At 32.8% G+C, this 26,228-nt stretch overlaps 1 long non-coding RNA gene across 1 annotated transcript; it reads left to right on the top strand.

Moving 5' to 3' along the window:
• Positions 1-17,158: 17,158 nt before the first annotated feature.
• LOC133202223 (uncharacterized) lies at positions 17,159-19,949 on the top strand. Its single transcript, XR_009723223.1, has 3 exons — positions 17,159-17,243; positions 19,211-19,284; positions 19,542-19,949. It is a non-coding gene; the product is annotated as an uncharacterized LOC133202223 (long non-coding RNA).
• Positions 19,950-26,228: the final 6,279 nt, after the last annotated feature.

Here is a 26,228-nt window from a genome sequence, read left to right as displayed (position 1 = left end):
AAATCATTTATAACTTGTTTTGGTATAAAATAAACTGTGAATAACACAAAATTGTACATGTACACAAAGTATAATGGTCTCTGAATGATTTTCATTTTCTAAATCTAGGAGGGTGGACTGACCCTAGGGGGTTCTGAATAAAATGTCAAGCAGATTATCACTAACACACTTTTGACGCAGGTCATATTGTGATCATTTCCAGTTTCAGGGTGAGGATGACTTCAAGGGTCATAACCTTTATACCATTTAAAATGCATAATGACTCGAGGGACAATATTATATATGGTTAAGGGAAGAGTTTTCAACCATTTTTAAGATACAGTGTATATGATCATTTGAAGTTTTAGGGGTTGGGAATGACCTCTGGGGGGTCATGACCCCATATATCCTATTTAGTGTGTCTAGACTCTCTGAATATGTTAAGAGTGGAAGATAGAGTTAAACAATTAAGATTAAACCATGTTTTTAATACAAGAATATATCATGGAAATGCACCAGCTTATCTCCATGATCAATTTGTACTGAATAATAATATTACAAGAAGTGCAACTAATAAGAATTTTCATGTACCTAAGATAAAAGGGAAAGAGACTTCATGCTTTTTCTATAATGCTATTAAAGACTGGAATGCATTGCCACGTGAGATCAAGGAGATGAGTACTAAACAAAAATTTCAGAAAGCTGTAAGATCTTTTTTATCTACAAATGCTAGTGATACTACATGAAGGCTTGTCTTATTTTATTTCTATTTAATTTTATTTTAGTTTTATAAGCATTATTGTGATAATTTTTAAGGTAAATGTGTACATGTAATGAGAAACATGTCATTTTTCAAAGCATTAAGCTATATTCTTTCAAGTACCCTGCCTAAATTCCATTATTAATATTAATGCAATTTTTTGTTACTAACATATTTGTAATTTAAGGACCCCATTGGAAATAAGATTTTAAAAAAAGCTTTTGTGGGCTATCCTTAGGTAATACTATCATCTGTATGTCATATAACTTATATAATAATACATGTGTATGCTCAATTAGATCTTTATTAAGTATTATAGTGCTGAGATAATGTCTGTTGTTTTTTTTTTTTTCTATTAGTAGGCTAATCTGTAATGTTTTAAATGTGTGTAATCATGACATTCTGTGATAATTTTACCTGAATAAAATGAAATGAAATGAAATAATACAAAGATGACTTAGGGGCTTTTGCTCTAATGAAAGCTGTTTTATTGTTTCCGGTTCCAAAGATCGAGAGGAATGACCCCAGGAACTTGCCTCATTGTATAATTTGTATAATTGTGGCATTCCAATGATCTTTGACCCTTTTCCACCTATAGGCCCCTAACCATTTTCATTTCCGATTATTTTACCCCGTTCTAGTCACCTGTGTGGCGCAGTGGTTAGAACGTCTGCTCTAGAGTCGTGGAGTAAGGAGTTGATCCTTACGTCGCGGGTTCGAATTCACTGCGGGACGTGGAGACCAGTTCTTCGGATGAGACTGTATAAACCGAGGTCCCGTGGTTAAAATTTGCAGCCCTCCACCGGCAAGTGGTGGAGTCTCCATATGAGCGAAAAATTCTCGAGAAGGACGTTAAACAACAAACAAACCCCGTTCTTTACTAAACCTTTAAAATAATATATTCATAATGTACTTACCGCCTGTTATAGGTACTGTTAACTTGATAGAGTATTAAAACCATTTAAAACACACACTAAATATTAATAATCCCAGTGGTAATAATTATGTACATGTATACACCATCACAGGTACTTGGGTCTTGGTTTATAAATATGTATGTACCTTATTGATATGTACTTTTTTTTACATATCAATAAGGTACATACATATTTATAAACCAAGACCCAAGTACCTGTGTACACCATGTGCAAAACAATAATGATAACGGTAAAAGTAGTGCTCGCAGTGTGACGTATGCACGAGTCTAGAAATTTTCCAAAAAGGTGTACATTTGTAAAATTTATATTATAATTACATACAATTTTTTTCCATAAGTTTGTGTTATCTATTCTAAATATGACAGGAAAACAGGTGAATCGTGGGTGGGGGTTGATTTTTGACAAAGTTGATTGGGTCAAGATTTGGAAAGGGGTTTTCCGAGTCCTACCCAAATACTGATAAAAATTTGCGTAATTTGTCATTTTGGCATCTAATTTTTTTTAAGTTCATCAAAAAAGCTATGCACTAAAATAATAATATTTGTTGTTTTGACAATGAATTCAAGAAGTTCCAATGATGGATACAAAATTAACCACCCCCCCTTTTTTTTTTACACAAATCTTTCAAAAATTCTCTCTTTATCAGAATTTACATTATTAGGTAATATCAGACAATGAAATATTTACATGCGCGGATCTAGAGGGGGAGGGGGTCCGGAACCTTTATACGGAAATCTATATACGAAAGCAACTAAAAGTGACCTTGGAACACCCCCCCCCCCTTCCTAGAAAACATGGACCCCTGTTAAGCTGGTATGAAAAGTTATAAAAGTGAACGGCCAAATCTCCCTCCCTCCCCCCCCCCCCCCCACCACCATGAAATAGGTTTTCAAATTTGGGAGAGGAGTTTAAGTTTTTTTTTTGTTTTTTGTTTTTTTTTTTTTTTGGCTTGTCAAGAAATTTCTGGGTTGGATCCCCCTGGAAAAAATTCCTGGATCCGCACCTGATTTACATAAGAGGCCCATATGGGTTGAATGTTCACCTGAGCATTTTATGCTCGATTTAAATGTGTGCTTCTTCCCTGGTTACCAGAATTTGAAGGAGAGCAGTCAGAGCACATTTCAGGGACGTAGCAACATTTTTGAAAGTGGGGGGGGGGGGGCAGCTAGAGAAAAAAAAAATCAACTCACCTGAAAAAACTTGACAAGCCAAAAAAAATTTTTTTTTCAAAACTCAACTTGAAAATCCTATTTCGTGGGGTGGGTTCCAACTTCTTTCAGTACCCCAATTTTATATATATACACTACTACATTACCTTTATTTGACTATAATGCAACAAAAAGTGGGGGGGGGGGGGAGAGAGAGAGAGAGACAACCATCCTTTCATGAACATTTTCCATAGTAAAAAGTTATGTTTTGAAAAAAGTGGGGGGGGGGGGGGGACAGGCCCTGATGCTACGTGCCTGCATTTAGAGGCAAACACATTAGTGCGGGTATTACTGTCTTATGACAGCATCTAGTTTCAAGTAGCTCTTTCATATACACAAGAAGACTGATATAAAGACGCTAGAAGTTAGGAATATTCTGTTTATTATCTCGATCAGGAAACTTAATATGTACCTATCTTTTATTTCAATTTCAAAAGACAAGAAAAATTATAAGAAAAACATGAATTTTGCCTGAGAAAACAGACGCAGATAATTTTCCAGTGCACACACAAGTTCAATCTGCATTGACACCATAATCACAACTATGCCTGAACTTTCACTGTCCAATCTTTTTCTAATACTACAGTTTAAAAGATAACGGCAAAAGAAAGGCAAACTAATTAGCTCTACGTTGTTTTATTGAATATCATTAAAGGATTACAGGATAGTCTGGTTAAACGATTTGATGTTTTTAAAATCAGTAATTAACTCACCACAAACTGACCAATTAGCCGCGATCTCAATCCAGAAAGCCATAATTACCTCCTGACAAGCTTAATTATTAGGTGTTATTAGGTGTGTGTATATATATATATATATATATATATATATATATATATATATATATATATATATATATATATATATATATATATATATATATATTTAATATTTATGAAACTTTTTACCAAAATGCTTCTGGAATGCATGATATTGCGATATGTTGGAAAAAATATACTTTTATCATTAATTTATTTATTTATTTATTTGTTTATTTATTTATTTATCTATCTATTTATTTATTTATTTTAATTTGGATTAGTCTGTCAAAGCAATATCAATGTGAGTGTCATTGTAGTAATTACAGTTGTCTCTCCTCAATCACTGGATAGTTTACATTTTAATTTCGGTAATGTGTGTCGATTACTATTGCATTGTGCCCAATTTTTGTCATATATTTCAAAGCCTAAAAATCTTTTAACCCTTTCATGTATGTAAGTACATGTAATAATGGAATACCCCCCCCCCCCCTCAAAAAAAAAAAAAATTGTGTCGTGTATTATTTAGCTAATATTTACATTTCAAGGAAAGTTTAAAAATAAATTGAAACAATCTAAATTTGAGATATTGTGAAACTGTAGGTTCTTTTTAAAATTCTTATTCCTAACATTTTTTAAAAAAAAAAAACATTTGGCGTATTTGAATTTCAACAAACGTTTATACACGCATTCCCGGAAATTAGGCCCCTTCAGATACTGTTTTAATACTGTATCCCGTGTGGCGCAAGTTAAGATTGATGCAAAACATCAAATCGACCGCAAAAAATTATCATAATTCATTACTTTCATTTTTAACCGATTTTCATGTCGATGAATTAATTTTTTTAATTAACAATTACTAAAAATTAAAGTAGTTCGTGCCATTTCTGATTATCTTGCAATTCTTGTCTTTATTATTTTATTTTTAGCTCTGTATACAGCTTTGAAATAAAATGTTTTTCCTTTTTCTACTTTGAAAATTTTGTGCTGTTCTCGTGTTCTTTCTTGTGAAATACTTATAGTTTATTTTTGTGACCAATTTGATGTTTTGCATCAATTTTAACTCAAAAGTAGGTCAAACACAAAGGTCAAAAGGGTCAAAATTAATGGTGCACAAGGAATATACATGTGAAATATGAAACCCCTAGCACCAACCATTCAAAAGTTAAGGTCAAGGTTAAAGTTTTTCAAAAGTAGGTCAAACTGTAAGGTCAAGTATATCAAGTCAAAACTATTGGTACTTTAGGTGAGTTCTTGTCACAAGAAATACACATGTGAAATATGAAAGCACTAACACCAACTGTTCAAAAATTTACGACAAAGGTTAAAGTTTTCCAAAAGTAAGGAAAGTCTTGTCACAAGGAATACACATGTAAAGTATGAAAGCCCTAGCACCAACTTTTAAAAGTTTTGATCAATGTTGAAGTTTTTCAAAAGTAGGTCAAATTCCGAGGTTAAAAGTCAAAAATTGTACCCAAGGAACGGTCCTATCACAAGGAATACACATATAAAGTATGAAAGCCCTAGCACCAACTGTTCAAAAGTTTTGACCAAGGTTAAAGTTTTTCAAAAGTAGGACAAACTCCAAGGTCAAAAATTACTATACCCAAGGAAAGGCCCTATCACAAAGAATACACATGTAAAGTATGAAATCAACTGTTCAAAAGTTATGGCCAAGGTTAAAGTGTGGTAAAATTGTGCAAAAGTGACTCAAATTCCAAGGTCAAGAGGTCAAATATGTTGGTACCAAGAGAAAGGTCTAGTCACAAGGAATACACATGTGAAAATATGAAAGCAATAGCGCCAACCAATCAAAAATTATGGGACAGGTTTTAAGTTTTTGCGGACAGTCAGACAGACAGAAGGACGGACAGGACAAAAAATATATGCCCCTGAATCTTCGATTACGAGGACATAAAAAAGAGGACAAACTTTTTCCTCTCCTAATTCCATCTTAACATATGAAGACTGTAGATCAAAATAAAGAAGTTGTTTCAATGTCACCGTGTTTTCATTATATGTACTGACAGAGTAACTTAGGGAATTTATCAATTAAAAATGCTACATTTGTTTTATTATATCTTGTAACAATTTATGAAAAATATATCTTATGTGTTTTAACGTAGGTCGCGGGTTTGCTGACGTCGTTAAAACTGGGTACGCAAATTTATATGATTTGGGCGACTTGATTATGACGTCACAATGAAAAAGAAATCTGCGATGATTTTTGTTTTATTAGATTCTTCAGTATATCAATATTTAGCTATAACTTTTCTTGGAATTGGTAATTTAGTGTTATATTATTTAAGCAACAACTTATCACAAATAATGAAGGCTTTCTACGATTTGTATAGTCGATACTATACTAAATAGATAAAACTTTTGTAAAAATAATATATAAATGTAAATTGTTTTCAATGATGCATAATGATACTTGCAGCCATATCTCATAAAAGGCATGGCTGAACTTATCATATAGGGGGTACACTTACAACATATGTATATTATAAATATTATATTTTATTATACTAAATCACGTTTATATATATTCTATGATGTATATTTTCATGTATTTTTTTAATCTCTTAACGCTGTGCTCTTTTTCTCTTCTTTAAAGATATACACGCTATAACTTGCGTCAGTTAAAAATAAAGTTCGAAATTTATTTATTTTGTTTTCCAAGTAAAGTTACGAAATTATTGTAAATTACACAATTGGAAATGAACGCATTATAAAGATCTCAAATTATAATTATTTATTATCCTATTAGGACAGTAATACCTCTATTTAAATTCATGTATCATGTGACACCGTCGCTACTTTTAGATTGATAAGCAAAAATGGCGTCAAGAAAATGAGGTAGGCCGTTTGGTATACAAAACAAGCATTCTGAGAGTATTGCATTAGCAATACTAGTCCCCTACCGGCAAGTGTAATCTGGTTCCCGTTAAGAATTGAAAATGCCATAATTCCGTCAAAAATCAATGAAACGGGACGAAATGCAAACTTGATCTATAACTAATCAAGGTAAAGTCACATACCAAAAATCAGCTCAATATCTGAAAGCGTTTAGAAGAAAATTGCGGAAAACCTCTAAAAATTGAAAAGGCCGTAATTCCGTCAAAAATCAATGAAGCGGAACGAAATGCAAACTTGATCTGTAACTCATCAAGATACACTCACATACCAAAAATCAGCTCAATATCTGCTAGCGTTTAGGAAAAAAGTGCGGAAAACCAAGTGGGACAGACTGACAGACAGACAGAGGGACAGACAGACAGACAGACAGACGGACGGACAGACAGACAGACAGACGGACGGACAGACGGACGGACAGACTCAGAGGAAACCTATAGTCCCCTCCGGTTTCACCGGTAGGGGACTAATAACTTTAATTTGACATGGATGGCATACGCTTTATGCTTAAAGATATTTATCTTTGAAAACAACCAGTATTAACCATCTACTCTGTAATGACAGATATTAACTTTTATTCAAAATCGTAGTCAAAATGCAACGTACCTCGTTGTCTATGATTTCCCGCGGACATGCGTGTCTGTATACTGTTTACGCACTTCCTTCATCAATATTCATGAATAGGCTGAATTCTTAATTGCAGATCTTGCTTACTATAATTGTTTTGTAATTACAACGACTTATTTAGTAAAACTTTGAAGAAAGTAATTATTTTTTATTATACATCATGTTTCTCAAATCATTTAGTCATTTTGTTTCACATAAAAAATCGCGTTTATATAGCGTGTATATCTTTAAGTATTCTATTTAAATTTTGTGTTCAAAGTCGCATATAAAGCCCGATGCGCCCGGTGTTTGTTTTATATTAAACTTCTTAATGTCTAACGTCTGAGAATGTACACATGTCACTATAAATAAATAAATTACTTGCATTTAAATCCATTTCTTTTTTTTTCTCGCTCTAAGATTCACGTCCGTAAGAAGCTTGTTCACTTGGGGGGGGGGGGGGGGGCGAACATTTTCATTTGGAGGTGGAGGGTATGGGGGGCACTACCAAACAAAAATTCCTTGGCAAACAAAAAAGTCATCAGGCAGCTCTTATTGAGAAAGAGGGGGGGGGGGGGGGGGGGGTGTTACAAGCATAAAGTAAAGCTCTATGTTTTCTATAGTATACTATATATTTGCAAATTATTGGTTGCCCCCCCCCCCCCCCGTAGAGCCAGGAACCAGGAGATTCTTTCTTCTTCTTAATTTGCCAGAGTGCCGCAGTGGTTAGAGCGTTTGATCTAGAGTCGCGATGTAAGGAGTAGGTCCTTAAGTAAGTGGCGGGTTCGAATCCACTGCGGGACGTGGGGGGCAGATCCTTCGGATGAGACCGTATAAACTGAGGTCCCGTGCCGCATTAGATGGCACGTAAAAGATCCCTCACTGCTCAATGGCTCTGAGTGCCGAGTGTAGGTCAAAAATTTGCAGCCCTCCGCCGCAAGTTGTGGCGCCTCCATATGAGTGAAAAATTCTCGAGAGGGACGTTAAACAACAAACAAATAAAATCATCTTAATTTGATTTTCACTTTCTTCTTTAGTGAATTTATGTAGGTCATCTTAAAAATGACACATGAAAATTATCATATTACATGTATGTCTGGAACTACCTGTGACGAGTCCTGAAAATTGGTTGTATTTCATCATTACGACTATAAATATGACAAGTGCACTCAATTCACACTTTCCCAAAATGATGAATATGATATTCGTCTTTTGACTAGCTATCGGAATGATTTCCTTCATGCTGTTTATGTATGAAATATATGGAGATAACGAACAGTATTCAAGCTCAAAAGTCCATTAAACATTACAAAATCGGCGCAGAGCAAACACGGACCTCCAAAACATCAGAGGTGGGATCAGGTGCCATGGAGGAGTGAGCATCACCTGCCGACTGGTCACACCTGCCGTGTGCTCCTTGTCATGATCGGGAAATAACGGAAAAATCCGTCGACAATTCAGTGTGTAAATAATGGCCTAACAATTAGTATGAAAAACGTCAGTCAGCATTTGACTTTTTAGTAGTCAGTATTTATATTGCCTAGAACATAAGTACCTCTCTGGAAAGGTCATGTATGCATTGCAGGAAATATGAGGTCAAGGTTAAAGGTGTGATCAAAATACTCAAAGTCATTTTTATTTCTCGGAACAAAATGTGATATTGCCTAATATTATACTTTCATGTAAATTAGCTGAATCTGATTCGTTAAGAAACGTTAAAAAACACTATTACACTCTGAATAATGAAGCCACGCTCTCCAGCGTAGCAACAGTCAACATTGCTTGACGACGGGTGGTATTCCCAAAAATATTGACTGCGCAGAATTGATGCGTGCAAGGTTCACTGCAAAATGTATTTAATACATTTAGTGTAATATAATAAATACTGCATGTAGTTGAGTGTAACATGGAAAATTTTCACCCCTCGAAAACCATTGTCAACCGAGGCGCAGCCGAGGATGACAATGGTTTTCTTGGGGTGAAAATTTCCTATGTTAAACTCAACTACATGCAATATTTATATAATATGAGCTTAGCTGGGATGTCAAGGCCATAGGGATGGTCAGGGTTACAAAAGATTGATACAATCATTAAAAGAATCTCTACAATTTTTAGGTCACCTGAGTCACTCAGGTGACCTATTGCTATCCGTTCTCGTCCGTCGGCGTGCGTCGTGCGTTAACATTTGAACATTTTTAGCTTCTTCTCTCAAACCGCTTAACCAATTTCAATCAAATTTGGCATATAGCATCTATGGGTGAAGAGGAACACAAATTGTGAATTTCATGGTCCCTGCCCCCCTGGGGCCTGAGGGGTGGGGCTAAAACCACCAAAAATAATGCAATCTTTAAAAATCTTCTTCTTTACTCCTGGACATCAAGCAGTCAAACTGTTGGCATCATTGTAATAAGCATTGAGCCCTCTACCAAAATTGTGAAATTCATGGCCCCAGGGTCAGGGGTTCTGGCCCCAGGGTGGGGCTATATAGATCATATAGTGAAAGTGCATTATTTCTTTGAAAATCTTCTTCTCTGCTCCTGGGTATTAAATAAAGTAACTAAGTACATAGTTATGATGAGCAAGAGTGCCTCTTTCAAAATTGTGAAATTCATGGCCCCAGGGTCAGGGGTTCTGGCCCCAGGGTGGGGCTATATACATCATATAGTGAAAGTGCATTATTTCTTTGAAAATCTTCTTCTCTGCTCCTGGGTATTAAATAAGGTAACTAAGTACATAGTTATGATGAGCAAGAGTGCCTCTTCCAAAATTGTGAAATTCATGGCCCCAGGGTCAGGGGCTTTATCAACTATCTAAAGAAAATGCATTAATTCTTTGAAAATCTTCTCTGCTCCTGGGTATTAAATTAAGTAACTAAGTGCATAGTTATGATGCATAAGGATGCCTTTTCAAAATTGTGAAATTCATGGACCAAGGGTCAGGGGTTCTGGTGTTAGGGCGGGGCTCTATCGATTATATAGTGAAAATGCATTAATTCTTTGAAAATCTTCTTCTCTGCTCCTGGGTATTAAATAAAGTAACTAAGTACATAGTTATGATGAGCAAGAGTGCCTCTTTCAAAATTGTGAAATTCATGGCCCCAGGGTCAGGGGTTCTGGCCCCAGGGTGGGGCTTATAGATCATATAGTGAAAGTGCATTATTTCTTTGAAAATCTTCTTCTCTGCTCCTGGGTATTAAATAAGGTAACTAAGTACATAGCTTTGATGAGCAAGAGTGCCTCTTTCAAAATTGTGAAATTCATGGCCCCGGGGTTAGGGGTTCTGGTGTAAGGGCGGGGCTCTATTGATTATATAGTGAAAATGCATTAATTCTTTGAAAATCTTCTTCTCTGCTCCTGGGTATTAAATAAGGTAACTAAGTACATAGTTATGATGAGGAAGAGTGCCTCTTTCAAAATTGTGAAATTCATGGCCCCAGGGTCAGGGGTTCTGGTGTTAGGGCGGGGCTCTATCAACTATCTAAAGAAAATGCATTAATTCTTTGAAAATCTTCTCTGCTCCTGGGTATTAAATTAAGTAACTAAGTACATAGTTATGATGAGCAAGAGAGCCTCTTCCAAAATTGTGAAATTCATGGCCCCAGGGTCAGGGGTTCTGGTGTTAGGGCGGGGCTCTATCGATTATATAGTGAAAATGCATTAATTCTTTGAAAATCTTCTTCTCTGCTCCTGGGCATTAAGGTGATAAACTAAGTACATAGTTATGATGAGGAGGTGGGCCCCTTCCAGAATTGTGAAAGCCATGGCCCCAGGGTCAGGGGTTCTGGTGTTAGGGCAGGGCTCTATTGATTTTATAGTGAAAATGCATTAATTCTTTGAAAATCTGCTCCTGGGTATTATTTAAACAAACTAAGTGCATAGTTATGATGCATAAGGATGCCTTTTCAAAATTGTGAAATTCATGGCCCCAGGGTCAGGGGTTCTGGTGTTAGGGTGGGGCTCTATTGATTATATAGTGAAAATGCATTGATTCTATGAAAATCTTCTTCTCTGCTACTGGAGATTATTTAAACAAACTAAGTGCATGGTTATGATGCATAAGGATGCCTTTTTAAAAATTGTGAATTTCATGGCCCCAGGGTCAGGGGTTCTGGTGTTAGGGTGGGGCTCTATTGATTATATAGTGAAAATGCATTGATTCTATGAAAATCTTCTTCTCTGCTACTGGAGATTATTTAAACAAACTAAGTGCATGGTTATGATGCATAAGGATGCCTTTTTAAAAATTGTGAATTTCATGGCCCCAGGGTCAGGGGTTCTGGTGTTAGGGTGGGGCTCTATTGATTATATAGTGAAAATGCATTGATTCTATGAAAATCTTCTTCTTTGCTACTGGAGATTATTTAAACAAACTAAGTGCATGATTATGATAGGCAAGGATGCCTCTTCCAAAATTTTTAAATACATGGCCTCAGTTTTTGGGGTTCTTGAGGAGGGGGGGGGGGAGGGGGGCTCTATCGATTATATAGTGAAAATGCATTAATTCTATTAATTAATCATTAACCAATCCTGTATGCTCCCTAGTGTTGAGCTGATAAATAAATTGCTTAGCTATGATGAAGATGGGAGCTTCGAACAGAATTTTTAAATCTTGTGGTCCTAGGGTCAGGGGTTCTGGCATAACGAGGAAGGGGGGGGGGGGGGGCTTTTGATAATATAGTGGAAAAGTGTTAATTCTTTGAAGTCCATAGTTATGATGATGAGGGTAACTCTTCCAAATTTGTAAATTTCTTGACCTTTGGTCTTGGGTTCTGGTGTTAGGGTAAGGCTTTGTTGAATCTGTAGTGAAAATGCATTGTACCTGTGAAATTCTTCTCTGCTTCTGGGCATATCGAAAGCAAACTGAGTAAAAGTTTAAATGATATAAGTAAGCGTATTTCTACCAGATTTTTGAACATCTGGACAATTCGTCTAAGCATTCTGGTCCTGGGCAGGGCTCTATTAATTTGTATTCTACTGAGAGAAGTTATTCCCCTTTTCCATTCATCTTTGATAATTAATCACTGTAAATAATGTTTTTGAAAGGTTAATAGAATAAGATAATTATGCAAGAATGTTTATTGTATAATTCAAAAAGTACTTTCTTAGTTTTAATAATCAGGTAGACCTGTAAGTAATAGATAAATAAAAACGAGACAAAAATAACTGATCTTATTAAAAGTTCTTCAAAGACCATAAGAGAGGTCAATGCTAGAGGTCTTAATATGGGTTTAAAAATAGTACAGAAGCACTAATAGTTTGTTAATAGTCTGCATGGTGATAATATTAAGTGGGGGGCAGATTAGAACGTAAGTTATGAGTTGATACTGAATACTAGACTAATTATTTTGTTGATCCTGATCTTCCTACTTCTCTTGCTTTAGGGCAACAAAGCTTCATCTGTCAGTGTATTTTACTTCTAAATTGTTGTTTTATACTCAGGTGACCGTTAAGGACCTTGGGCCTCTTGTTTATGAAATTTTGTCTCGAAAATGAACTAAAGTCAACAGCTTAATTATACTATATACATGTATGACGCATGAATATATAGCTCGTAGAATTAATGTTGCACACAATAGACAGGTCAAAATTTTCTTCAAATTCAAATTTGTTCAAACTTTGATATTTTGTTCTAGGATACAAAATCTCTCTTTATTTGTATTATGAAAGAAATTCATCCATACGTTTTTTTTTTTTTTGCCCACATAGTTTGAAATAAGGCCTATCAGACCCCTGTAAGAAGATAATGAAATCAGACAGCCGACCTGAGATTGTGCATTATTTTAAAATAAACAATTGATCTATTATAAACTTGTGTGATGCTGTTTTTAATGACAACCTTTTTGTTCTAAAATTTAGTTAAATATTTCGATACCGGTATATTTGAGTAAAATGTGATGTAAAATAGAACATACATACCCCCAGGAATTGAAAATTCACATGTAAATATGCCACACATTAAGTCCCCTTTAAAGAAAATGTAAAATTTAATTTTTTACAAAAAATTAACAGAATAATTGAAATGGAACCCTAATCAAAATATTCAAAATAAGAAAATTTGAACCGGCGTTTTCAGATATTTTTGCGATTTTAAATAAATCAAAAAAATGTAAAGATTCAGCAGATGACGTCACTATATTTGACCTTTGACCCCCTAATTTGACCTTAACCATTGTATAAAAATAATTGAGACTCCTTTTAAATATATCCAAATATCAGGTCTCTGCTATTTTGCATTTAATAACAGCAGTTATATGGCATGTAGATGGCATAAACACGATCCAAAATGTAGGCTCCCGAATGACCATTCAATTTTTTATTCAAAATATGCCGAGAACATGTCACAGCTTTTTTTTTTTTTTTTTTTTTTTTTTTTTTTTACAAAGATCCTTGATGATTGACTTAAAAGTGATATTATTCTTATTTCTGGTGTACTTTACAAGATATGCATTAAAACAGATTTCATGGGTGTTGTGTACTACCTTAAAGGACGCATACACAACCAACATCATGTTTCGATTATAGCCGTTTAAACGTATTTAAAAATAACAAAATTAGATAACCCTGAAGTATTGTTTAAAATCAATTAAATACACGTATCTGTGTTAAAATCAATTAACCTTAATCTACATATTTAAAACAAATAAAAAATTGATCACTGTGTTGTTTTATAATTTGATCTAATTTTAAGTAATGGTTTACAATAAAAAAGGAATATTGTCTATTGTCAATACTTTATCTATAGACAGGGAAAATGTTTCAACAGTCACAACTATACAAGTATATGTTTAAATGTGAATGACTTTAGTTTTAACTTTTAACTGATAAAAGAAAAAGAAAGTTGGCAGTCTCGTTAACAAGTCTGCATTACATTTCTGTTCCTCCTACGGAAGTCAATGTAGGACCTATCAAAAATGTATTAGAATTCGATATAACGAATTGTCGAATTTGTAAAAACGAATTCAATTCGTTAAAACAAATGTATGAATTTGTTATAATAAATTCAATTTTTATAACAGATTTGTTGAATTCGTTATAACGAATATGAAAAATTGTCATAACAGATTAAATTCATTGAAACGAATTCCAAAATTTGTTTTATCGAATTAAATTTGTGTAAAAGAATTGTTTAACCTGTTGTTACGAATTAAATTCGTTTAAACGAATTGCAGTGTTTGTTATATCAAATTCACACTTATTTTTCTAGAGGCCCTAAATGTCGAATTCGATGAAACGAATTTAATTCGTTATAATAGGTTTAACAATTCTTTTAAATGAAACTGTTATAACAAATGTAATTCGTTACAACGAATTCAATTTTTTATTGCAAATTAAATTCATTTGAATAAATTCGAACATTCGATATATCGAATTCAAAAACAACTTTTGATATGCTTTAAATTGGCTTTCGTACGGAAGCCCATTTAGGACCTATCAAAAAATATTTTTGAATTCGATATAACGAATTGTCAAATTTGTTATAACGAATTTAATTCGTTATAACAGTTTCTTTGAATTCGTTATAACGAATTTAATCTGTTATAACAAATTTGTTGAATTCGTTATAACGAATTGAAAATTTTGTTATAACGAATTAAATTCGTTATAATGAATTCTAAAACTTGTTATAACGAATTAAATTCGTTAAAATGAATTCTTTAATTTGTTATAACGAATTAAATTTGTTAGAACGAATTCGATAAATCGTTATATCGAATTCATATATATTTTTCTACAGGCCCTGATTGTTGAATTTGATTAAACGAATTTAATTCGTTGTAACAAATTTTAGAATTCGTTCAAACGAATTTAATTTGTTATAACAAATTTTAGAATTCGTTTAAACGAATTTAATTTGTTATAACAAATTTTAGATTTTGTTTAAACGAATTTAATTCGTTATAACCAATTTTTGAATTCGTTATAATGAATTCAACAAATTTGTTATAACAGATTAAATTCGTTATAACGAATTCAAATAGACTGTTATAACGAATTAAATTTGTTATAACAAATTCAACAATTCGTTATATCGAATTCTAAAATATTTTTTGATAGGTCCTAAATGGGCTTCCGTACTTTCGTTCCTTCCGTACAACAACAAAAAAGATAATTTAACCGGAATTTATTACAAAGAAGATTGGCTTACTTGTAACATCATATCTCTGTAAGGGGTCAGGGACAACAATAAATCACTATAATTATGTGTAATTCATTTTAAGAGCCATTCTCTGTAATGACTTGAACTTTTATATAGGAGCTGTGGCACGCATAGTCTCAGAATTTCTCCAAACTCTCTATGATAAAAGTCTTTGATGCAGTAAACTCAAATCAGGCAAAAATTGGTTGCTATGTGTCGTGGTTACCATAGCAACATGTCCTAAAGTTTGAAAAATAGCTTTTTTCAACATGTTCAGAGTCCCACAGTTAACGTTTGCAGCATAGCAAACAAGTGGCAATGACTCTTTCTGAAGATTGAAGGCCTGATGTCTTAAATGCATTATAAACATGTTTGGTAAATCAACTATTACATACGTTACTATGGAAACAAAATATTCAAAAGTAATAATTTTGCTCATTTAATTTTATAAAGTCATATTCTTAAGAATCAAAACAATTATAGGCTGTAATGCGAGCAAATAATAGACAAAAGATCCTTGTAACATATACCAAGGACGAAATATGATATTTCTACTAGGTTGGCAATGGTTGCTATGGTTTTAATACTACGAAGGGATTTTAAATTTACTCTCTTAGTGTTTTAATTTTATCCTATCTTTTTAAAAAAGCATATTTCTATATAACTGATGATCAATTTTTAAAGGCGTTGGTGTGGCCCTAAATTTCACATTTCAAAAAATTCAAATTTTGTTCTTTAAATAGAACGTTACTATGGAAATTAGCCGAACAAATATGCATAAAAATTTGAAAAAATATACTCTTTCCTTGGATACGTACCCTTGTATGTAGATTCCCAAAACTTTTATGATTGATATTTATGAACAACTAACCTGACTTTCAATTTTGACTACCACCCAATCTCTAACTGGATGCGAAAAGCTGGCACATAGGGTTTAATTTTGATATAAAATTAACAAAATTGAACATTTTCCCTTCTTGGTAACCATAGCAACAGTGTTGTATTTTTCAACAAACTTTATCAATATATGATATTCAACTTTAGTTCTATCATATAAGTACTATTCAAGGTGAGTCAATAATATGTTTCTTCATTAAAAGGTAAGTAAATTCCTAAGGCAGCGAAAAAATATCACTTTAAACAACTGGTACGTTGTTTCCATGGTTACACTGCAAAGTAACATTTAATCCCAATTTTTCTTATGTTGTCGGTGTTGCAAGGTCCTAAGGATGTATATGTGCCAGTCATGAATTTTATTGTTTTTCCTCAAGATAGTAGCACTAACCCAAACTTAGCAACAGATTTTGCATGGTTACACTGTGTTACCATGGCAACCATAAAATATATTTTTAGAATAGTATTGCCAATACCCAATTACTTAAGGTCAAATATTTTTATTGTTTTTCTTGGGTTGTTGATTGAGTTTGATCATGTAACACCTATCAATAGTGAATATTATAGTCTGTCCCACGACCGGAACGTCACTACTTTTTGCAAGATATCTCAAAATATATAAATACCTTGACTTTCAACCTAGGTTCGATCGGTAGATTGATTTTTTTCCAAACTTCCTGCATTTATACAAACCCTCGAGGTCAACCAGTGTATTGACACGGCGGCAAATTCAAAGTCTACGGGGATTTAACATGGTAAACTCGTCCATTAGCGTCTAGATTACGGGGCGAGGAACCAGTTTTTGAAGGGAGTAGTCGTTCTTTCCAAAGTAAAATTCCGAAAAATCTGAGAAAATCAAAGGACGTAATTTAAAGTGTTTTTATTAATAATGTGAGTATTTATTTGAATTACAATATATTTTACCACTGTATAATGAGTTTTGTCATAAACGCCGAGAAAATAGTCCGCGGCCGAGTATAATGCAGTACAAGTTGTGGATACAGATGTTGACATGGCCATGATGATGCAAGAATGTGTTTTTAAAAACGTAAGTTGATTTATTTGATTTTTTTTTTTTGCTGTTGTTGTTTTACTACCTAATGTACACACAAGAAAGAGGGGTTTCCAAATTGTAAGAATATGCCAAAAACGCGTGGTATATGTATATTTGGCATTTTAACAGTGCCCCATATACAGAAGTATGTGTTTAAAAAAAAACGTAAAAAGGTACATATGACACAATCAGCTGATTAAACAATTAGGAAAAAAGCATTAATATAACACCAAGATTACATAAAGAAAATAACAGCTGGTAAAAACATTATTTTCAATATATGAAAGTCTATATTTTCTCTTTCAACATTTCATGCTTTTGACAGTGAATCACAATCTACATGATGTAAAATGCATTTTCTTTTTACATTTATTTGTAGTGTCAACACCCTGGGGAATCAATATAGAGTTTTCTATATCATGTATATATAACACATATTTTTGGCATTTTTTTTTTTGAATTTTTATTGAAAAATGTACGTGTATTTTTTACAAGTTCTAACATATAAAATATACCTTTAGCCCAAAGTTTTGTCAATTTTACAGGACCGAGTTCTAAGGGTCATTTATGTACATGTATTGATGTATAGACAACTATCTTGGTAGATACAGAGTGTTTCAGCAATCATGTCCTGACTTTCCAGTTTAAATAAAAACAGAAGCAAAAGAGGAAAAAGGGAAAAAATAAAGAACAATTCATGTCTCTATAATTTCATCAGTATAAACGTTAAGATAAAACTGAATCATTTATTCTGAATACAGACATTTTTCAAACAAAAAATTGACATCAGAGGCAATTTTCCAATTAATGTCATGTACCACATTCAGTGTTCCAAATTGCTGTGTTGGGTTTCTCAGGCAGCAGCTTCATTTTGTCTCCAAGTTCCCATACTGCTCAAATGTGGACTTAATTTGAAAAATCTGTTTCCTAGTACACTGTAGGGTCTCATCTGAGTATTTCTTTTTCAAAACTCTATTCACTGGTATATGCAATTTTTTGTTTGCAATAGTTTAATTAGTGCAACAATATTCATATAGAGATCTTTTAACACCCATATGCAAGAAAAGTTTTACTATTGTAATGAAAAATATATCATGGTAATTGTATCCATAGCATAATATATATTTTCTGCTGGGAAACCTACTATGAAAGAGAGTTATGTAAATATTTTTTTATTCAACAAAAATTTTAACTTCTAAATTCAGAACATTTTCAAATTTGATGAAATAGATGCCCGTATATACAGGTATGGCACATTCTCTTGATTCAGCTATGTAGCTTGATTTAACGATGAGGTAGCAGATCAGAAATCATGGCTATAAAGCAAAAATGATTTACATAATAAACCAGTCAGACTATTATAATGTCTAATATCTTCAAATTATCCTGTCTTTTAAATATTGAACAATCAGAATGAAACTTTTAAGCTTAGCACACTTCACATCCACATTTAACAATCTTTTTCTAATCTCTCGTGTATTTTTTTTTTTTTTTTTTTTTGTCCCTCAGCAAACTCAGTGCTTTCATTTTTCTCTTTCAATCAAGAGATTTTAACTATAAAATTTACAAGTCATTTTTCTTTGTTCAAAATTAAAAAAAAAAAAATAATAATTTCAAGAAACATAATACTATGTAACTCACACAATATACACAAAAAAGTAATATATCCTGATACAAAAACCTTACATATTTTTGTATATCATGATACAATAACATTTTAAGCTGTGTCATTTTTTTTTTTAGTTTTATCTTCCTATTGCAGTCCTAACTATTTAAAAGACAAGTCATATTGATCAAAGAAATGTAATAATAACCAAAGCAAAAATATTTGATGATGCCTTTATTAATTACTAAATAACATTTATGAAGGTATAATTAATTGGAGTGCAAAGTTATGATGACCAGACAGTGTGACTTTAAGACATGCATGCATGTAGAAGACTATCTACTCAATTTTTCAGAATAATGCGATTGAAATTCATCTGATGGTGGACTAAACATTCAGGTTTCAGGACATTCTTCTAGACTATAGCTAGTAAGTATTTATATAAATGAAAAATGTTTTACTCTTCCCATGTATTCTTCAGGTTGGAACCTGAAATTGAAAATTGACTACATACATGCATTTTTAATATGTATCAATTCATGTTAACATGTAATGCAAGTTCAAGTATAATCATTTGAATTTTCATTATTCCTTTAAATTTCACTTTGTACAGACTTAAAAAGTATTTTCATGCACCAGAATCTTTATGATGGATTAAATGTGTTTCATCATCATCTTTTTTTCAGGCTCAAAGTATTGGCCGAATGAAAGATTACCTGGTAGTCTGCCAATGGGTTGATCATTGGATGAGCCAGACACCAACCATTTACCACAGAAGTTTTAGTGGAGAGAAACATAAACACACCATCTCAATCTTCATTCATGATTTGTTTCTCACTATGGATTCTGAGTCATGACTTCTTTTTTCAAAAGCATGGACACCAGCAGCATTGGGCACTCAATTTTCATAATCATTTATTCTTCTAAATTTGATCTGATATCTTTAAATAAAGGAAAGACAATTCATTAATCATTTGCAATATTTCCTGTAATCTCACTAAATGTGTTTAAAGTTTGAAGAAATTCTATTTGATAATTTTAAAAAAAACATATATCTAGCTGTTAAACAAGCAGTAATAAAATTTTGAAAACAATTATCTGAGTATGATTAATTACTTTGCCCATTACAGACAGGTAGCTTACAAAAACTGATTGACATCTACTGTGGAATCATCATTGTTTGTGGGGGACCAACATTCTTGGATTTTATCACATGGATCAGCTATACCCATAGATTTATATTTCCACAATGCTTATTTTAACATTTTAATCAATCCATTAATTCCTTTGATTGTATTTTGGTTAACCTTATTTATGTCCTGTCCACAAAACAGCAAAACTATATGCCTGCCCACAAACACTGACCTCCACAAATTAAAATGATTCCATATTTCCATAGTATTATGCAATTTAGAAAAAATGTATATCAGGAAGCCATATGTACCAGGGAATGGAATAATGAATAAACATACTTTGAAAATTTACAAATACATGAGGAAAAACATTTTGCTTGACTGGGAATCAAACCCAGGACCTCAGCATTACAAATACTTGTATACTAATGAGGTATTCTAACAACTAAGCTGCCCAGACTGCTCATGTATCTACAGTCCATATAGCAAAAATTACTTAGGATGTATCTGCAGCTACTTATGGCTGAATTTATTTTATGTACTTGTTTGTTTGTGCTTGTCTATATTCAATATGGTGTTTTTAAAATTTTAGGTGATTTTTTCTAGAATTGCCTGCATTTCTTGAGAGACTTCTTGAGTTATAGGTAAAAAATGACCATTTTCAAAGTATATTGTGTCTTCACTGGGTAGCTATTTTGGTATCCTGGCCCAGGGATCATGAAACATCTTAAGCTTAAGTCAAAATCTTTATGTTGTACTAAAATGTTGTAGAAGTCAAGCAGGTCAAAATTAAACTATTTTACAATATTGTTTTACAAAAGTGTTGTTATTTGCAAAATGAGAGATTAACTCAATAAATGATAAACATTTTATAGGCAATTGAAAATATGACTTAAGTCAAAGTCTGTTTCATGATCCTGCAGCCTGCAATTAAATTCTTGTTTCAAAAATCTTATCTATTGTTTTTATGAATAAATATTTTTTTTATATGAGAATCAAACTAGCAGCTGGCTCTGACTTGTCTAGAAAGTGTCAATATACATACATGTATAATCTTTGTGTGTGTGTGTGTGTGTAAAACTACTGAACTTTCTACCAAAAGAAAAAAAAAGATGATAAAAAAAAGAAAAGATAAAAATTAAAATAAAAAAGTAGTATATCTTTTACACTTATGTTATGTAGTTTTTGTGTGTAGGATTGAGTATTTAATTTTTTGCATTGTTATATTTGTGGAAACACTAAAAATATATCCAAGGGCCTGGATTTACCTAATGTCGATATTACAGGAAGTTTTCGAAGGGCAAGGTCAAATTCCATTGGTGACGTAGTTTGATGCAGACAACAATAGTTGTTTTGAACCGAGATTCAAAATATAATATTGATTGTGGTTTTATATGTGTTTAAAGTGTTGAAAGTCTAACAAAAACAGGATATACTGTGCAGTTAAGGACATCAATTGTTTACATAGAAGTGATACGATGCCTCTTTTGACCGTGTTTATTACAAACTATAGGGAGTTGGATTTATGTGGAAGGCTAAGGAGTAAGGTAAAGCAGCAATTAATTTTAATAATTTTAATAATATGACTACGCTTGTAAGAAGTTAGATCTCTACGTTTTGGCAATAAAAGCAGTCATGTCACTTGAGCTAAATTTGCAGTTGCCTCGATTGTTTTTAACATGATAATTGCAATCTTAGGATATATGAATTGAGTCATACCTCTTTTCTTTATGCAGTGTATAGGCTAGCTGTTTTTAAAAATCTTTGATCCCTTCTGTCTGGCCCTGGGTATGAAAGTTTTGCCGAAGACGTAATTTCTCCTATATATAGGCCTAAATATATACTTGGCAAGTTTCGGGCTTTATAGCTTTTTGGACGTCGATAAGCACAGAGCATTCCCGAACTTGCGTGACGTCATTACCTCACTGACGGCAATGTACGGAAAATTACGAATAATGATGGATCCCCTTCCGAAGTGGCTGCCATTTTGACAATGTTAAATCCCCGTAGACTTTGAATTTGCCGCCGTGTCAATACACTGGTTGACCTCGAGGGTTCGTATAAATGCAGGAAGTTTGGAAAAAAATCAATCTACCGATCGAACCTAGGTTGAAAGTCAAGGTATTTATATATTTTGAGATATCTTGCAAAAAGTAGTGACGTTCCGGTCGTGGGACAGACTATAAGCGTTTTTCAGCAATTTTTAGCATTTATAATGTATCCTAAATATACCCATGGTTACCACTTACTTAGAGATAAATTCTTTATAGTTTCTTTATAGCATAAGTGGCAACAAGGTGTCATGTTTTTGTGAGAATGGTTTGTTTGTTTTTCCTAGTCTTTATTAAGGCTTAATAAAGATTCAAAGTAGCTGAAAATCCTATTTTTTCCAACCTTTCTGGCTGTTACCATGGCAACCAAGACACATAGCAACGAAATTTTATTTGATATATGTTTCTAGTGTCAAGTTGTAATAATGGGCAAAGTTTCATCAAAATCGGTGACCATGCGTGGCAAAGAAGTTTAAGTGGTTACAGAGAATGGCTATTAAAGCTCTTCAGAGCATAATTATTATGGAACTTTCTTCAATGTTCACAATTATTTTAATTAATTTATGTTTTGTATATTTAAGGAAGATTTTATTTTCTTTTGAATATACTACAGCCGCGGGATCGAGGATTTTTTTTCCGGGCCGGGGGGGGGGGGGGAGGGGGGGTTCCCACGCCCTCCGTTCTTGATTTGCGCATGTACTACGTATATGTAATAGACTATATTTACATTTGCTGTGTTTTTCTACTAAGCCAACTGTGAAATTGATTTGAAAGTCATTTTTGTGTATACTCACGCGTAGAAATATACACGGTGAAACTTGCGCTAAAGTGACGTCACAATGAGGCTACAGAGACGTTAATAAAAATGTAATGATATAGGGCAGCAAGAAATTGAAATATTGTGTATATTATTGGTTCTTTTTAACTTGTAAAATGTAAATATAAGAATTGTTTTTAAGTTTTGTGTGATTTATTGGTGTGTAAATCACACAGACTTGCACGTAGGCATATTTTTCATGAAGCGCTAGCGCGCTTCATGAAATATGCCTACGTGACAAGTCTGTGTGATTTACACACCAATAAATCACACAAAACTTAAAAACATTCCTTAAATAAGTTTCAGAACTGGTGTCTGATCCTTTTGATTTATTATAAAATAAAATATGATCAATTCCATTCACAAGTGACACGTATGAGAGAGCGGTTATGTAATGTCAATTGTTTGTTGCTAATACATGTAGATATAATTATTTATTATATACCCAAGAGTGTATCACTTAATTTTACTGTAGATTTCGTACAATCACGTGACGGTGTGATCCGACTTTCCGGATCACCACACTGTGGTTTTCTGAATCCATATCACCCCTCTCTGAAATTGATGACGTAGTACACAGAAACATGACGTTATTTTTCATGCGCATCAAAAAGTTCCTTGACAAAATGCTTTGTTTAATGGAAAAATCTTATATAATTGATCTCAAAAGTTTTTTTTAAACTATATTTTGCTAGTCGTAAGGGGATATATAATAAATTTATCATTATAACAGTAACTTGATCCGAAGAGCCGTATCACGTCTCGTTGACAGGCGCGGATCATCAGATCAAACTCGACGCTTCGCGTCTCGTTTGATCTGATGATCCGCGCCTGTCAACTCGACGTGATACGACTCTTCGGATCAAGTTACTGTTATAATAATATATATGTATATTACAATGCTGGGATATTTATCACTTTGAAGTAGTAAAATTTTCCTCCACATTACACGAGGTCCCTTATACACTTCAGCAAATTCCGGTACATGGAGGAAGAATAATTTACAAGGATGTAATTCACGAAATTCCGTACAACAAGTGTTAAACACTAGCACTGATTAGTTTCTCTTTCCTTCTACTTCTTATGATAATGATTAAGACTTATTGGTAAAAAAAAAATCAATGGAAAAAAAAGTTATTTATTTTTCTTTTAACAGATTTTTGAATTCCTAACAGAAATTTTACGTCAATCTCTATGAATTATATGATGTCTAAATATCGAAAGAGTTTAGATAATTTCCTTGACATTTTAAAATTTTTATCTTTTTTTTTACTGGTAGGTAGGGAAATAATTCCACAGCTGCATAATAGATTATGCTAATTAAGTAAAAATCCGTTATTAAAATATGGATATTTGTGAGAAATCCTTCCTATTATATCTCTATAAACTTCCTCGGGATTTTTGTAATTAAGTTTCCTTATTGCTATAATTTGTTTAAACAATACACTGTAATGCAAATTCAAAGGAAAATAATAATAAAAGTATTTGAAATAGTATAAATAGCAATAGAGACTTTGATTTCGATTTTTCAACTTGCCGGAGCAAAAGAGGGGGTGAAAACTGCATGTATAGGATTGTAATTCGTGTATTGAAAATTATTTATTGTTGATGAAATGATCTACAATATGAAACAATTTTTAAACAACTTGATAAATATATGTATATTGAAATCATTATAAGATGTTAATCAAGTCAAATGCATCATTCAGTATCAAACATTTATGTAAAGTAGATAGTTCATGCTTTTGATTGTGTATAAAAATTATTACTTAAGTCTGTGTAATAAAGTAGATGTGTATAATAGGCTTTGTGTGATTGATAACTTATCAGATTTAACAGAAAACTACAGCATGTTGCATATGAATACCTGAATAAAGAAAATCAAAATATCAGCACAGCCGTCGCATCTCCCCCCACCCCACCCCCTACACACACACACACCCCTCAGAAAAAGTGGATAAAAAAATTTAGAAAGAGTTCTATCAAAATATTCTTGAAATTGAACCTACCGGTAATTAAATTTTAATACTTAAGGAAAATTTTCGTCACACAGAGTGCAGACCGAATGTAAAATGAAACGAGTTATCTCAATTAAAATACACCGAGAAGTCTTTTATATGCTCTTGTGAGCTAAATGAATTAAACTGAACACAATGTGACGTCACAAATAACATTGCAAAATAAATTTTCATTGTGCAACAAAGAACCTTGCACACCGGTGACATACTTCTGCATTGTTAAGAAACATCTTCATTTGTTTTGACAACTAAGCCACCCCGCTTAGGTGATCAAATAACAGAAATAAGGATAGATTTACTTACTTCTTTTGTTATTAACTTTTCCTTTGTAATGTTGATAACGGGATTCAACCTATACATTTGTGTATTAATCTATCTGAAGGGGCCCACTTTTAGTTTACATATATATGGGGTGTATCTTTGATTTTTAAATATTAAATGTAGGGATTTCAACTTTCCTTGTTTTTAATTAAGGAAGTATTTAATTTCAATGTTCAAAAAAATGTTTGTGTTTAGATCAAGGTCATTAGGCAATTAGCTGATTAAATCCCGTCCCTGTCATTATTTTTGAACACCTGATTGGAATAAATTGACCCTAAGTATACTTTTAAAAAAGTCATGTCTAAATGATCAAAGGTTATCAAGGACATATAATGAAGGTCAAGGTTATAATTTGAAAAGGTTTATCATTCTGTTATTTCAAAAATCTCGATATGTTTATCAACCTAGAAGTTCGTCAGCATTACTGAGAAAAAGTTTTTCTAAAGAATATATTCGTATGATGGTTCTTCAAGAGAAAAACACAGATTAAAAATGCAGATTATGGCTAAAAACTTCTTTTTTTAAATTACTTTTGTTTTGTAAGATCAATATTTTATGGACCCTCAGACAAGACACATTTATATGCTTTATCTATAGTCACTATGTAATAATAACCATTGGCGTTTTTATTAAATCCTGTACTAATGTATATAATCAAAACAATAATGAACTTTTTCCGATGGCTAACGTGCATGGTTTGATATCGACCAGGAAAAATAAAAATCAATATTGCCTCGGTCATTTGTGATATTCCTCAAGTCGTTATGAACCTTATTTAACACCGAAATAACCCATAATTGAAAATTAAGATGTATCGGTCTCATGCAAGCACTAATATACTTTAGCAGAGATTTTTAACAGCCTTTCAAATGATTTACTCTTTGAACGACAAAGTCTGGAGTTAAAAAGGGTTAACTGAGATAAATTAACCATGCTCATTGTATTTACTCTTCTTAATAATATTCTAGGTAATTTGTATGTCCTTTTTCTTTCATTCATCAAGCACGAAAGTGCTTTGGAAGGATCGACCTCA

The sequence above is a fragment of the Saccostrea echinata genome, unplaced genomic scaffold, assembly GCF_033153115.1.
Source record: "Saccostrea echinata isolate AGI-Se365-2 ecotype Australia unplaced genomic scaffold, CSIRO_AGI_Sech_v1 ptg000046l, whole genome shotgun sequence".
Lineage (NCBI taxonomy): Eukaryota > Metazoa > Mollusca > Bivalvia > Ostreida > Ostreidae > Saccostrea > Saccostrea echinata.
Note: the sequence above shows the minus strand (reverse complement) of the source record. Positions and strands in the feature narration are given on the sequence as shown.